The sequence below is a fragment of the Pristiophorus japonicus genome, chromosome 16, assembly GCF_044704955.1.
Source record: "Pristiophorus japonicus isolate sPriJap1 chromosome 16, sPriJap1.hap1, whole genome shotgun sequence".
Classification (NCBI taxonomy): domain Eukaryota; kingdom Metazoa; phylum Chordata; class Chondrichthyes; family Pristiophoridae; genus Pristiophorus; species Pristiophorus japonicus.
Genome location: NC_091992.1, coordinates 38969952 through 38986365, shown reverse-complemented (window position 1 = coordinate 38986365; position 16414 = coordinate 38969952).

Here is a 16414-nt window from a genome sequence, read left to right as displayed (position 1 = left end):
ACTGTGGGGATGCTGTGTTGTCAGAGTGGCTGTCTTTTTGTTGGGACTTTAAATTGAAGCCTGCCTGCCTGTTCAGGTGGATATAAATGATCCCATGAGACTATTCAAAGAGCAATGTATTCTCCCAGTGTCCTGGCTAACATCCTTCCCTCAACAGTTTAATGATCATTTATCTCATTTACTGTTCATGGGACTATGCTGTGTTCAAGTTGTCTTCTGCAGATACTCATGTTTTTATCATAACTGTGGCTACACTTCAAAAGCAAGTAACTGGTTCTGAATGCATGATGGGATGTCATGAGGATATGATCATTTACTTTATAAATACAAGCTTTTTTTCCTTTGAAAGGGGACCAAGAGAAGGGCCTCATAAAAGTATATGAAATAGAAAACAGCTAATGAGATGGGAGACATTCAATGGGTAATTACAGTAAATAGCATAGAAAAAGGTCCAGAATATTATTCAAATAAATCAGTAAGACAAGGAAAATGGTTTCAAACAAATAAAAGATAAATAAAGCATGGATGTTAGGATGTTTTCACAAATAATAATCAACACCTGGGGTGGACTTCCAGGGAAAGTAATGGAGATAAAAACCGTGACCTCACTCGAGTGTTTGCTGAATGCTGTGATGGGGCAAGGGGTGGTTAGTGGTTGGAACGAGACTGTACAGTCTTTCTGCATGGGTGAGCTGAGGACTTAATGGTTTTCCTATCTGTATATTTGAAATTATGCTTGGACTTTATTGTGTGCAGCAACTGGCCTAGTTGTTAGTGCCCTTCTCATGGCAGATCCTGAACCTGTTTAAGAAAAAGGTTTCTAGGAATTCAATGTTGTGCTGGATAGGAGTAGATAGCTGACATGACCTGGGTATATTCAGTGAGCGGCAGACTTCTCATGTTGAGTTGGTTACTGCGGATACCTTTGGGTATTGGTTGTGGTTTTTGAAAGCCTGGTTCTGCAGGGGTGAGGGGGTGGGGGGTGGGGGGGAGGGTGGGTGGAACATTGATTTGAGATCATGGAGGCGGCATCCTCAGGTGATCATTGCCTGCTATCAGAATCATATAGCACAGAAGGAGGCCATTTGGCCCATCATGTCTGTACCAGCTCTTTGACAGAGCCATCTAAATAGTCCCATTCCTCTGCTCTTTCCCCACATCCCTGAAAAGAAAAAAACATTCAAGGATATATGCAATTCCCATTTGAAAGTTACCATTGAATCTGCTTCCAGCACCCTTTCAGGCAATGCATTCGAGATCATAACCATTCGTGTGTAAAAAAAATTCTCCTCTCCCCCGATCCTTTTGCCAATCACCTTAAATCTGGGTCCTCTTGATTCTGACCCTCCCGCCAGCAGTAAAAGGTCCTCCTTATCTACTCCATCAAAATTCTTCACAATTTTCACCACCTCAATTAAATTTTCCCTTAACCTTCACTGATCCAAGAACAACAATCCCAGCTTCTCTAGTTGCTCCACGTAACTGAAGACCTTCATACCATTCTAGTAAATCTCTTCTCCAAGGTTTTGACATCCTTGCTAAAGTGTGATGCCCAGAATTAGATACAATACCCCAACTGAGGCCTAATCAGTTCTTTATAAAGATTCAGCGTAACTTTCTTGTTTTTGTACTCCATGCCTCTATTTAAAAAGGCAAAGATCCTTATGCTTCTTTTAACAGCTTTATCAACTTGTCTCACGAACTTCAAAGATTTGTGTACCAGCTCTGTTTGTGCGTCAGAGAACCTGTAGTTTACATGATCAGAAACAGATTCCTGTCTATGTTTTTATCTTAACATTCCTGTTATCAAGGTACATAACACAATGCTAATGCAAAGCACCTGATCTGCCTTGTACACAACCTTCTGCTGTGCCTGCCTAGCTTGGTCATGCAAACAATAGCCTTTTAAAATATCACCAATTACTCACTATTTATTGTATGAGCACACATGAACTTTCACACATTAACTATTTGATGCATCAATGTGTTGCTTTCTCCATTCTTGCATTGGTAAAGCTAGAATATATTCACATTAAAGACAAACCAGTTTAATGTGAAAACCCTTACAAGGACCAGATAACAGGGATGGGGATTTTAAAAACCCTACCCACTTGATGAATAGAAGGGTAGGTAGGCAGTTTTACCCTCCCAGATCAGTTACCCACCTTGGAACTTTGGAACAGACCCACCATGCCATGGCATCCTGAGCATGGGAAGGAATGTCCTCCCTGAAAAAGGCAAGCACAGTACACCTCCTACATCATTTCCTGGGTTTGTGCTAGGTAGACATCCAAGAGGAGTGCCAGAGAAAGTGGGCATTAGAGGTTGCTGACAATCCTTTCAGATCAAGGGATCAAAAAAAGAGGCTTCCAGCAAACTCAAACCTGCAGCCGTCAATCAATGTCACTGCCTTTAGGTTGGACACTTATCCTATGCGGAGAGACCAGATGACTTCTTGTAACTTGCCTGGCTGCATACCATGCTGGGCACATTGCAGATCAGGACAGCTTAACGAGCAACGTGTCCTTGTTGTATAATGTGCATCATCTCCAACAATAGTATAATATGGTTTGAACTATTCAATCAGAGCCCAAAAGGAAGTTGTTTGCAGGTCTGAAGAATTAAAAGTTAGGAAGCAAAAACTGGATCCACCACCTGATCAGGACTAACAAGGAGATCAAAGTCTTCCACTTGTGAGCTAGCCAGCTGGTGATTTTCCTCCCATTCAATTTAAATGTACAGTAAAACTGCTGGCAGTGTGCAGGGAATTGGAAATCCTGTCCAGAGTCTACAGATTGGTCCAGCTTTAAAGTGGCTCATTGTACTAGATATAGGAAGGCATTCAAAAAAGGAAAGTTTTGTCTTCTACTTGCTTCTTTATAAAAAAGTCCGTTAAATATCAGATAGAAAAAAATCTAATTCCATGGTTACAATAGTCAGTCAGTCAGTCAATAGAAATGAATGATCAGTCTTTGACTGTGCAGGTAAGTGAATCAGCATCCCATTCATGTGCAACAGGTTGGATTACAGAATTTAGCACACATACAATGATGGAACCTGCGACATGTTCAGTTGGCTTTATTCAGATGAGACCCATGAGATAATTCTGGATCAAACACACGTAACCATTCGGCTAATTTCAGAGTATCCCACAAGTTATTAAACATCAAAATAGGCAATTGCCCTGAAATTGCAGAGTGCATGATGCTGGACTCTCAGAAATATGTAAATTGCAGCCCGTCAATGTACGTGCAGACAGGCCATCCACGGGGGGCACAAAAAAGCAATCACTGGCGCACAGTTGAGTTGACTACTTGTCCAGCGACTGGCCAGCAATTGTCCATGTAAGTCTTATGGTTGATGCAATCAGGAACTGGGCTTGCTTGCATCAATGTAAGAGGATATCTAAGGCTTAAATTAAACATCTTCATATCCTAAATTATGCACATACACAGTCTTAAATGAATTTATATAAATATTGGCCCGGATTAATGATGTATAAAATTCATTTTTATTTAGGTTGGTGGAATGAAGGCAAATATGAATAAAATTCCAATTCTGTTAATTGTATAATTATTACATTTCAGGATTCCATTTCATATCAGGGGATTCCCTTCGTAAATGATTGAAATGGAATTCTGTTCATTGATTGGAGAGCCAGGCGCATGTGATCCCAGGTACACTTCCATACCACCTGCGACCCTGGGATCCGTAGGCCATTACGCTGCCCTCCACCTTTAGGTCCCACACTGCAACTTTTTGCAACCTGGCTGTCAGCAGGTATTTTTGTAATTGTTTCGCGGGTTGGAGGCATACTCCAGAGCTACGCCTGGACCGTTATTTCTAGCCCAATATGATAGCTCTAACATAATAAGTGCAGATATGAACAGTACAGGAATCAGCTGTGCATTAACCCAATCCAGGCAGGAGGAGGGGGTGGTGGAGTGTGACATTTCTGCTGGATGTATGTGCTAGTCTGACAGTAGTGACCTTCAATGAATCTGTAATTACAAGTAAAATGGCATTATCCATGGCTGTGCAGTGCTTAGATCATACAGTAAAATACCCTGTAACCAGGTCAGACCTCATCACCAGGGGAGCGCCTTTCCCGCCCAATCCAGGTACTTTCCAGTATCATTCTGTGACAGGCTGGCCAGCACTTTCATCATACTGCAGACACTGTCAGTGACTATCAAGGGAGCCTGAAAAACAAGATAAATAAATAAAACTAGATTCAACCAAGATTGGGTTGATCCAAATATAATCAGGTGTCCGTACTGTACTTGTATGCCTGCCCAGTTGGCATGTTACAGAAGTTGGTGTTACACACCTTTTATATGCTGACTATTACAGACTGATGCACACCTTCTGTATGCTGAGCATTACAGATTAGTGCACACCTTCTGTAAGCTGAGTGTTACAGACTGATGCACACCTTCTGTATGCTGAGTATTATAGACTGATACACACCTTCTTCTGTATGCTAAATGTAGGTCTCTATGCACCAACCAGTCACAAACTCCTATTCCCACTTTTAATTTTCCTGAATCCAAGTACGTCTTGCATTCACCTTTAAAGCAGTTTGAGGCTAATGTCTAAATTGGCAACAGGTTTGAAATGGCTTGATTTGGAGCCCCCCAACCCACCCCAAACCACTACCTGCAGCTTTCTCTGTGCCCTCAAGGATAGCAATTCAGCCAGATGTTATTTTTCATGCGAGTTTGAACAGTATCAGCAACAATTTCATTTTGGGGGCTTAAATCATAGCCAAACACGATCCTGTGCTACACCAAAGTGCTTCCCATACCAGGGTGGTCGGGGGAGGTAGAGAGACCAACAATAATAATCAGGAGAGAGAATCTTAGCCAATACCCCCCTCTCACCCAAGCTCAGCGCTACGGAGACACTTGTAACCCTCCCACTACTCAGCTGAAATCGGATACTTTGGACATATGGTCTGTATGGCTCGTACCACAGAAAGCACTTACCTTTATCCCTCCCATGTGGGTTCTAACCCAGCTGGGATGGATAGCAGCATAAAGAATCTGATGTTGCCTCAGATTCTCAGAAAGGCATTGGCTCGCCATGTTTAATGCAGCCTAGAAGTGAAACAACGCAGCTTTATTTTAGATCAGAGTGACGATCTGATGCCGGAGGTGTGTTCCCACCTCTGGTCCCAACCTCAATTGGTTTCACCACCGCTTGCTCCAATGCAGCAAGCCTATTTCTTGCATTGGTTCCTCCTCCCTCCATGCAAAGATATCCCGGCCCCTAATTTTCTTCGTCTACATCATATATAGGAATAGCTTTCATATATTAAAAGCATCCCTTGGGAGCACGGTATATAAGCAGGTCACCCACGAGGTACCTGCACTCAGGAGTCTTATTAAAGGAGCTAAGGTCACACTTGCTCATTGTATACAGTACTCAGCTTCATCCTTTATTATGAGTGTACCAGATATACCTCTCCTTCACCTTCCTCAGCTCCATGATGACCAGTATGCTGCTTGATTTGCTCAGCCATGATTAATGTCAGGCAAGCAGAACTTCCTACAACAGCAAGACTGAAGCCAACATATTTATTTCCAGCAAACGCTAGCTCCTACTCCATCCCTGTCTGGCTGCTCCTTCAGACTGAAATCAAACCTAAGTGCCATACTTTGCCCACAAGTGGAGTGGGACTCGAGCACATAAATCTAGGCTAACACTCCAGTGCAGTGCTGATGGAGTGCTGCACTGTCGGAGGTGCTGTCTTCCGGATGAGACATTAAACGTTTGCTCTCTCAAGTGGATGTAAAAGATTCCATGGCACTATTTCCAAGAAGAGCAGGGGAGTTATCCCCAGTGTCCCAACGAATATTTATCCCTCAGTCAACATAACCAAAACAGATTATTTGGCCATTATCATATTGTTGTCTGTGAGAGCTTGCCATGCGCAAATTGGCTGCTGCATTTCCCACATTACAACAGTGACTATACTCCAAAAGTACTTCATTGTAAAGCGCTTTGAGACGTCCGGTGGTCGTGAAAGGCACTACAGAAATGTAAGTCTTTCTTTCTTTAAACCCCACATTCTGGCCATCAAGACAGCCTATTTTGACCTTCTACCACAACCTCACTGCTCCTCATGCACACTTCCCCCACAAGTAAATAAAACCCCCATGCTCACTGCTCCCTCAGCCAAACCAAACAACCTTACCCCCACTGCTTCCTCATACATGTCGCCGCCCCCCCCCCAACCCCACCTCACCTCACCTTCACTAGACCTGCCTGCTCCCCTCCGCACATGGTGCCCAAAGATCAGGAGTATGGGACTGATGTACAACCAGAATTTGAGGATCAGCCCCTTCAAATAATGGAATAGGGGCTGCAACCTCACACATTCGACATCTACATGGAACACTGACTCCTCCAGACCACTCCTCCATGCACCACCATCCAGGCCAAGTCCCCAATAAATAAAGGGAGGACTCCCGCATAGTGAGCACTCCATTGGGAACCCCTGCCTCCTTTGGACGGCACGATGGTACGCCATGGTGTGCCCGGACGGCAGACGAGGATGGCAAAGTGGAGAGTGTGCAAGAGCAGCCTGTACAGGAAACCCCTCCACGCAGAACTGAAAGGCACAGAGGGGATTTCCCAGAGGAGGTTCAAGTTGTGAGGCTCCGGCTCCGGAGGGAGGTTTCAGTGCTTGGTGCTGATGAGGAATTCCGTCTGGACGGGAGTCAGTTCGGACGGGATCGCTGCACGTGCTTGAGCATCCTCGACACACCTAACGAAGTTAGGGCCCAGTACTGTTTTTAGCGACTCGATGGCATTGGCAGCATGCCGGACGTCGGCCCAGGATAGGCACTGTGCCAGCTCCTCTGGCGCCATCCAGCCCCTCCTCCGCCATCGAGCAGGTCCCTGACCCTGGTCACCTTGCCAAACACAGCCCCCTCATCCGCCTGCCACCTAAAACCGCAATCGTGGAGGTACGGATTCCTGAGCGGCGGCTCCCAAAGGACAGCCGCCACTCCAGATGGGGAAGAACTGCGCTTGGTGGTGACAGTGTTCCACACCCTGATGAGTTCCTGGTAAAAGACAGGCAGCCCCCGCATGGCAGTCTGGACGCCTCCCAGGCTCACAAACAGGAGCTGTGTGTCTTAATTGAAGCAGTACTGCTGGTGGAAGAACTACGTCACCAGCGCACACCACCTAGGAAGGTGCTCGAGTACAGGTATCTCTGCAGGGTTTGAAGGTGGAAAGTCGCAGCCTGGGTGCTCACGCACACCAACGCCTGACCGCCATCCCTAAGCAGGAGACTCAGAACCGCAGCAGAGACCCAGTGATTCCTATTATTCCAGAAATAGTCTACCAGCTTCTTCTGTATCTTTGTGACAAACGCAGGGGGAGGGGTCAAAGTGACCAACTGGTACCACAGCATAGCTGGCACCAGCTGGTTTATGACTAGTGCTCGACTTCTGTAGGACAGCACTCAGAGCAGTCCTGTCCAGCGCCGACTTTGGCCTCCAGCTCTTGCCAGTTTGCCGGTCAGGCTTCCTCATCAGGGCTAAGGTAGACTCCCAGGTAGAGGAGATGGGTTGTACTCCAGGCAAAAGGCCTGAGCTCCTCCGGCAGGGAGTTCACCCACTGACCCACCAGGAGTCCGGAACATTTCTCCCAGTTGATCCTGACAGAGGATGCGGCCGAATAAATCTTACGGTACTCATGCATCCTCCACAGGTCAATGGGATCCTCGACCATGAGGAGCACGTCATCGGCGTAAGACGAGAGGATGACCTCCATACCCGGCCCTTGCAGAGCCAGTCCCGTCAATCTCTTCCGCAAGAGGTGCAAGAAAGGCTCCACGCATATGGCATATAACTGGCTGGACATGGGGCATCCCTGGTGCACCCCTCTCCCAAAGCGAAGGGGCGCCGTCAAAGACCCGTTAACCTTAATTAGACACTCCGCGGCAGCGTACCAAAGTCGGATCCGGGCGACGAAATGTGCCTCGAATCCGAAAGCGCGCAGAGTCCCGAAAAGATAATCGTGATCCACACTGACAAACGCCTTCTCCTGATCTAGGGAAAGGAAGGCGACCGACAGACCAGCCCTCTGGGAATGGTGGACCAGGTCCCGGACCAGATGGATGTTACCGTGGATTGTGTGGCCTGGGACTGTGGAGGACTGGTCAGGGTGGATCATGTGGTCCTGCACGGTGCCAAGGCGAGCAGACATCGCCCTGGCAAAAATTTTGTAATCCGTGCTGAGGAGGGAGACCGACGCCAGTTCTTAAGTAGGCAGAGATCGCCCTTCTTAAGCAGTAGGATGATGACTGCCCTGTGTCAAAAGAGGGGCATCTACCCAGTCGCCAGACTTTCCCCCAGGACCTGTGCATAGTCACCCCCCGAGGACGTCCCAGAACGCCCTGTGGAACACCATAGTCAGCCCGTCCAGTCCCGGGGACTTTCCCCTCGAGAGCTGGTCGAGGGCACCGGTTAGCTTTGCCAAGCCAAGTGGAGCGTCCAGACGTTTGGCGCCCTCCGAGCCGACCTTCAGCAGTTCCTCCAACAAAACTCTGCACACTTCCTTGCTGGATGGATCCAGAGAGAACAGAGCCCCGTAATAGTCTCGGGCCCTGTTGCTGATGCCCTCCGGATCCAAGACCAGAGCTCCGTCGTCAGCCAGCAGCATCAAGAGCTGCTTATAGACCCCCTGTCTTTTTTCCAGCGAGTAGAAGCTGTGTTCCAGATCCCAGAGAAACCGGATGCTCGACCTCACGAACACGCCTTGGGACCCGACAAGCTGCAGGTCCTTTGGTGCGGCCTTCTTCACTTCGTACACCGTCCGCAGGGCCAGGTCCTCGACAACTTGACCCGAGACGGGATTCTAAATCGAGCACCTCCTTCTCCAGGTGCCCCCACCCTGGCCTCCTGCCTCTTGGTCGACCCCTTCGCATACTCTTGACAGGAGAGACGGATGTGAGCCTTGCCCATGTCCCACCATAACCTCAAGGAGGGGAAGCCCCCCCGCTTCCTTCTCCAGTCAGCCCAGAAGTGGTGGAACAAATCTCGGAACCGCTCGTCCTCCAGCAGCTGGTTGTTAAAATGCCAATACGCGGACCCCGTCCGTGCGCGGAGCGAAGCGAGCTCCGTCCACACCAGGTGGTGGTCTGAGCACGGCACCGGCTGCATGGAGGCCGCCGGAACGCAGGAGATGTACGCCCGATACACGTAAAGGCGGTCGATTCTGGACCATCCTCTTCCAGGCCTCACCCAAGTAAAGGCACTGGGGTTGGGAGGGAAATTTCATCAGACGTCCACCAAGTCGAAGGTCACAACCAGGTCCCTCAACTTCTCCATCGCTGTCATGCTCTGCGGGGCACCGGAGCGGTCCCTCGTCTCGAGGGTGCAGTTAAAATCCCCTCCCGAGGACAAAGCAGTCGCCGACGTCGTCGGAGCCAAGAAGAGTAGACACTTCTTCGAAGAAGCGTGTTTGCTGCGGGCCGGGCTGGGGGGCGTACACGTTCACGAGATGGAGTGGCACGTCCCCCAGGCAAACCGTGACATGGAGCAAGTGGCCTGGCACAGAGCCCTAGACCCCCAAGATATCCGGCTGCAAAGGTGGGGCCAGCAAGATAGCCACCCCACAAGAAGTGGCAGTGAGGTGGCTCATGCGGACCTGTCCTTGCCATTCCAGGAGTCATGTGGTCTCGTCTCCCGGAACAGTGTGGATTTCATGCAGGAAGCACACCGCATATTTCCCCTCCCGTAGGAGCGAAAAATTGTTAAATCTACGGCATGCCTCTCTGCCGCCTTTGATATTGAAGCTGGCTATGGTTATCTTCATGGCAAAAGCATAGTGCAACCTCTACCTTAAACTACTGTGTGCGGGGGGGGGGTGGCATCGGGGAGGGAGCGGAGTCATTTGATGACGTCCACTCCCTCAGAAACTCAACGAGGAATGTTTTGAGCCGGCGCAGCTCAAGGCTTTCTGGTTTTGATAAGGCCCATCTCATGCCCATGGTTTTGATGGCGGCGCGGACAGACCTGATGAGCAGTGCCAGCTTGGACCATTTATCCCGGGCCAGATGGACTCTATTGCGGCGACCCTGGCATTTGGCCAAAAAGTCCCAGAGTTCCTTGGCAGTAATGAAGGTGGACTCAGCGGCGGGCACGAGGAGATCCACCACCTCACTGGTGATGGACTCCAGATTTTCTCCCGCACCCTCAGAGTCCCCGTCCCCCTCCGGGAGGTCACCGCCAGCAGCCGGTCTGTCGACCACACGGGACACGGCAAACAACCCGGCCGCACCATCTGGCCCTACCTCTGTCCTGATCCTACCCCCAGGATCATCGGCAGAGGAGTCCTCCCTGGGATGCCGGGTCGGGAAGCGGCAGTGGACGGGGTCCCCCTCCTCCCCAGGCACCTGGGAACACGGAAAAAATGGTCCGAAAAACAGCTCCAGTTCCTCCAAGTCCCCCGGCTCCAGCATGAGGGACGAAGATTGGGGTTCCTCACCCTCCCCGCCACCACCCTGCGACCCAGTAGGTGGATGTTCAGGAAATTGATTATATTTTTCATTTTCTTTTTGTTTTTCTGCCAGGTCAAGCAGATCCCGGGGGATGTCAATAATTGGCTGGGCGGGCTCGGATTCGGCCTTTTCGGCCTTGTCCGCCTCAGTCCCCGGGACGCTCAACCCGGCGGCGACACATTCTTGTGGTGGCCCCGCGCCCCCCGCAACAGGCAGGTCTTCTTCCCTATCCCTGGGAGGCAAAGGCAGGGCAGCCTCGGCTGTCTCAACCTCCCCAGGGACAGACTTCCCCCTCCATCGCCTTCGACGCGGTTTGGGAGCGCTGGTGAGGGGCGCAGGACACGCGGCGGGCACCAACTCCTCCATGGAGGTATGTTGTTCCTCCTCCGCTTCATTGGAGTGGTGCCTCCTTTTTTGTCTGTGGGGGCACGGAGGCAGGGAGACCTCCATATCTGCCGAGGCCTCTGGCTCTGCTCCCACCTTTGCATTGTCTTTCCCGTGCCCGAGCCTGACCGCGGATGGTAAACTCTCCACGGTAGCGGTCAAGGGCTCGGGATACCCCGCGCTCGCCGGTGACAGGGGTTGGCTGAGCGCGGTGATCGGGCTGTCTGGTCCACTGAGGGGACTTACCTGAAGGTGTTTGGTTTTGCACCACGCCTTCCTTCCGACCAGATGCACTCCCTCCCCACTGCCGGAGGCTGCGAAGACAAAGGCTTCCAACGATGCCCGCACACCTACGGCTCCCGGCACGCGGATAGTACTAGGGGGAGGAGTGGCGGTGGCGCCAGCCTTGGCCGCTTTGGCTGTTTTAGCAGCCTTGGAGGAAGAGCAGTTCTTGTGAACGTGCCCCACCTCCCTACAGGCGTGGCACTGCACGCCATCCGACATCCAGAAGACGCGGTAGGCAGTCCCCTCGTGGACCACGCTGAATGTTTGCTCCGTTATCTCCTCCCACTCCAGCCAAATAAAAAGCTGGTGGCGGAAGGAGAACAGGTGATGGAGGCTGGCCTCCCTGAGGCCGAGCGGTATGGGGTTTATCACCGACCTTACCTCCCCCAGTTGGCATAGGTGAGGAAGGAGGAGCTCACCGGGAACAAAGGGTGGGACGTTCGAGATGATGACCCTCTGCACGGTGGACCCAAGAGGATCCACTGGCAGGAAGGTCCCGCTCACCGTGAGCCCCTTTTCAAGGGCCAGGGACACCGCCTGCTCTGACCCCAGGAAGAACACAGCCTTGCTGGACATCTTGGAGATGACGACAATGGCCGAGAGGCGAACTACCCCAACCATTGCCCTCACACACTGCTCAATGGTCATGTTGGGTGAGTGTAGCTCTTGACCCATGTTTTTTTGTAACTAGTTTAAATGATGGTAGGGCAGCAGGAGGCGCCGTGGCCATGGACGCCACGTGCGCATAGGTTTTCGCTGGCCCTGCCACCGACGTAGCTGGACTTGCCATTACAGGGCCCCTTTAAGGGATGTAATCACCCCAAAGTCACGGGCCTGGTAGATCTTAATTGCCCTCTTTATTGAGCAGAGGGAGTTCTTAATGAGGCACACCTCTCCCCTGCTTAATGATCAGGGAGGGGCCTTCTTTCTTCTGCTCAGTGTCTTATTTTTTATGTTATACTAAAAGAGAGGAGAAAGGGGCCTCTCAGAGAGGGGAGAGACAGAGACAAAGAGAGAGAGAGAGAGAGAGAGAGAGAGAGAGGGGATGGGAAAGAGGGAAGCTGTGACAGCTGGTCTCCCCTCACAGCATTGGGTGGGTGCTTGCAAGGGTGCACTCCCCAGATGGTAAATACAAAACAAAGTCTTAATAGATGGTCTTCTGGTCGGGGGAGAAGATGTCTTCACCCGGGATAGCTGGAACTACCCAGACACAGTACTCCTAACAATGTTAATAATTGATGAACGAGTCTTCGCCCAGGTAGCTCTAGCTAACCCGGGCCAGGCAATGGGGGAGGGGTACTTTAGTGGTGTGTGGGGCCTAGTTTTTAGCAAGAACCACACACACACACACACACACACACACACACACACCCCGCGATGTTCTAGCCTTCGAGTTTATCTTCTTTCCTCCCTCCACCAATAAAACAAAGTCTTTTTGGGGAGTGCACCAATACTCCCACCTCGGGATGATGTAGCTAATAGCTCCCCCTCGTTCCACAATGGATGGTGTTTTCTCAGGTTGAGGATGTTATTTGGTGTTCTTTTCCTCTCTCTCCAACTCTGTGGCAGTGGTGTAGAAGCTGCTCTCCTCCTCTCCCTCGAAGTGCTGATAACAGTAGGCCCCTTCCTCCTCTCCTGGGGACTTCGGTTTGTAGGCCTGCAGGCAGAGAATTGCAAGAGCTCCTTCCTCCAAAAGCTCACAGCTCCAAGTGAATAGGCCACGCCCACAACAGCTCCACAACTATTTTGAGTTGTAACTTAAATCGAGTGCCCCCTGATTAAAGGGAGGGGGCACACTCCAAAAACTTTTCAAGTGCCCCCTTGTTTTTTTTTGAGGGCATTAAAACACAAATTATACAAGTGCCCCCTGGCTAAAAGAGGGGGGGGGGGGGGTCACTAAAACCTACAAACTTAAACATAATAAACTTTGGACATAAAGATCAAATTTAAATTTGGTTGCCGGGGGTGATGATGCACTCCAGTCCCTCTGGTGCCCACCTCTCAACAGGTCTACAACTATTTTGTAGCAAACAATTAAACAATTAAATCAAGTGCCCCCTGATTAAAGGAGTGGGGGAGGGGGGGGGGGGGTGCGGAGGGAGGTGACACGCCAAACATTTTCAAACAAATGCGCCCTTGTCTTTTTAATTAGGGCACTAAAAACACAAATTATTACAAGTGCCCCTGGCTAAAAGGGGGGTGGGGGCACTGAACCAGCACAAAAACAAATTAAACTTTAGACATATAAAATCAAATTAAAATTTGGTTGCTGGGGGTGATGATGCACTCCAGTCCCTCCGGCACCCACCTCTCAACAGTTCTCCATACCTGTGGGCATACTCACAGGTGCATACATTACACCATTGAGGAGCTCTGCAATGTCCAGCCTCTCAGTTGGTGACAGACCTATACCCATGGGAGGTAGAATCACTAGAATACCCTTTATAGCACTGTTGCCTTTGGAGGCACGACAATAAATGAGACAGGATGCAGACTTCCAGAGACACAAACACACACCACCATACTAGATAGCTCGGTCCCTGCCTCCGGTGTCAAAGCACTGCTGGTGCCAGAAAATAACTGCTGCACGTGTACAAATACTGCACTTGTGCTGCGGTTCCAGTTGTTGTTCTGCAGTGTAAAGTAGGGGAAGCTTGGAACACAGACAGCCATGTCAACTGCACAACCACTTCTGCTGGAACCACATCCACTAACATTAACAGGCCATCAGAAAGAGCTGCATTTAATGGTTCTCTGTCTGGATCAAAGTGGTGATGAGGTCTGGAGCTGAACATGACCTGCAAATCAAGTGTTTGGCCCAACCTCAAAAACATACAGGCTAGGTACAGCATGGACCCAATTTTGGGGGCGCAGGGGACTCCAATTTGCTTCCAGTCCAAAATATCAATATCTGAGTTGAGATTTTTGCAGGAAGTGTTACATTAAATTGCAAGAACTACTCAAGGAGAATCGAACATTCCTTTTCCATGGTGCTCTATCTTATCTACCTTGCTGATGCAGTCGGAGTAGAGGGTGCTGGATGAATGTTTCATTGCACTTCTCAATAGAATCAGCAAAAGAGGAAATGTTGATGATTGCTGCCTTGTTACAACTCATCCCCTCCAAACGACTCTCCTGAGCTGCGCCTTTTAGACTGGACAGGAACTCCTGATACATGAGGTGCTCAGGCCAAACATGTGCCCTTAAAGAAAAAGGCTGGGAAAAATAATTCTAGAGGTCCCTTGATGTCTGGGGACTTACAGGGGAGGATTAAGAAAAAAAGGGACGCTTATGTCATATACCAACGGCTAAATACTTTAGAATCTTGAGAGGAATATAGAAAGTTAAGAGGCAAAATTAAAAAGGATATTCGGAATGCTAAGAGAGAGCACGAGAAATTCTTGGCCAGTAAAATTAAGGAAAACCCTAAGATGTTCTATAAATATATTAAGAGTAAGAGGGTAACTAAAGAAAGGGTAGGGCCTATTAGAGACCATGAGGCTAATCTTTGTGTGGAGGCAGAAGATGTTGGTAGGGTTCTTAACGAATACTTTGCATCTGTTTTCACAAAGGAAAGGGGTAATGCAGATATTGCTATCAAGGAGGAGTGTGATATTCTGGATGAAATAAATATAGTGAGAGAGGAAGTATTAAGGGGTTTAGCAGCTTTGAAAGTAGATAAGTCCCCAGGCCTGGATGAAATGCATCCCAGGCTGTTGAGTGAAGTAAAAGAGGAAATAGCAGAGGCCTTGACCGTCATTTTCCACTCCTCTTTGGATCTGGGCATGGTGCCAGAGGATTGGAGGACTGCTAATGTTGTACCCTTGTAGGAAAAAAGGGATAGACCAAGTAATTACAGGCCTGTCAGCCTAACCTCAGTGGTAGAAAAATTATTGGAATTACTGAAAGACAGCATAAATCTGCATTTGGAAAGGCAAGGATTAATTAGGAATAGTCAGCATGGATTTGTGAAGGGAAGATCGTGTTTGACTAACCTGATTGAATTTTTTGAGGAGGTAACCAAGAGAACGAATGAGGGTAGTGCGTACGATGTAGTATATATGGACTTTAGCAAGGCTTTTGATAAGGTCCCACATGGTAGGTGGGTCATGAAGGTTAAAGTCAATGGGATTCAGGGCAAAGTGGCAAGTTGGATCCAAAATTGGCTTGGAGGTAGGAAGCAAAGGATAATGATTGATGGATGTTTTTGTGACAGGACAGATGTTTCCAGTGGGGTTCCGCAGGGCTCAGTATTGGGTCCCTTGGAGTGCTTGTCCACAGATCCCTGAAAGTAACAGGCCAGGTGGATAAGGTGGTTGAAGAAGGTATACGGAATGCTTGCCTTTATTGGCCGGGGCATATAATATAACAGCAGGGAGGTTATGCTTAAATTGTATAATACTTTGGTTAGGCAACAGCTGGAGTACTGTGTGCAGTTCTGGTCGCCGTATTATAGGAAGGACGTGATTGCACTAGAGAGGGTGCAGAGGAGATTTACTAGCATGCTGCCTGGAATGGAGAATCTTAGTTATGAGGACAGATTGGATAGGCTGGGTTTAATCTCATTGGAACAGAGGAGATTGAGAGGATACCTCATTGAGGTGTACAAAATATTGAGGGGCCTGGACATAGTGGATAGTAAGGGTCTATTTCCATTGGTGGAGGGGTCTATTATGAGGGGGCATAGTTTTAAGGTGGTTGGTGGAAGGTTTAGAGGAGATTTGAGGGGGGACTTCTTTACGCAGAGGGTTGTGGGGATCTGGAACTCACTGCTTGGAAAAGTGGTGGATGCAGAAACCCTCACCACTTTTAAGAGATGGTTGGATTGGCACAAAGTGTACTAACCTGCAGGGTTATGGACCTAGAGCTGGTAATTGGGATTAGACTGGATGAACTGTTGTTGGACGGCACAGATATAATGGTAAGTACTGCAGGGAATAGAATACGGCCAGGGTGATCTGGACTAGTTTTGATTGCTTGGATGGGTCGGAGAGGAATTTTCCCAGATATTTTCTCCCTAAATTAGCCTGGGTTTTTAATGTGGTTGTTGTCTCTACCAGGAGATCACATGGCTCTGGTTGGAGAGGAGTGTAGAATGTTTCAGTATAAGGGGTGTCGCTGTTGTGTGAGGCGGACTGGTTGGGCTGGGTGCTCTTTGCCTTTCCATCATTGTTAATAGGTTTATATGTAACCTTTAGGGCTGCTGACCAAGGGCCATGCGGCTCT